This window comes from Alligator sinensis, unplaced genomic scaffold (assembly GCF_000455745.1).
Source record: "Alligator sinensis unplaced genomic scaffold, ASM45574v1 scaffold760_1, whole genome shotgun sequence".
In the NCBI taxonomy this organism is placed as follows: Eukaryota; Metazoa; Chordata; order Crocodylia; family Alligatoridae; genus Alligator; species Alligator sinensis.
Window position 1 is genome coordinate 2750237 of NW_005841989.1, and position 357 is coordinate 2750593.

General features: G+C 33.1%; 1 protein-coding gene across 2 annotated transcripts in view; it reads left to right on the forward strand.

Moving 5' to 3' along the window:
• The window catches only part of EI24 (EI24, autophagy associated transmembrane protein), a 41542-nt gene that overhangs the window by 30739 nt on the left and 10446 nt on the right, over positions 1 to 357 (forward strand). The gene's annotated exons all lie outside the window — the stretch shown is intronic.

Genomic DNA, 357 nt, shown 5'->3' on the forward strand with positions numbered 1-357 from the left:
TTCATGAATTCTGTTTAGTATTGAGCTAGTTGTTTTCAATCTGTGTGGGAATCCTGCTCCAACATGTAATTCTGTGTTGTTTAAAAATATTTATAGTGACTCTCATCACATACTATCCATCCTTCCCTTTACTGAGACTTAGTTTCCAAATAGTTTACAATATGTAACATAAGAATTTACACTTCGAAGGAATTTTTCATTGCTACACACTCTTAGGAACAAGTAAGATCTAAAACTGTTAGCATATCTTATTCCTGACAATTAATTTTATATTTTGAAAGATTCCTAATTTATAAAATCATAGGGACCTTAGGGGTCATCTTGTCCAGCCTGCTCCATGAATGCAGAAACGCTCTT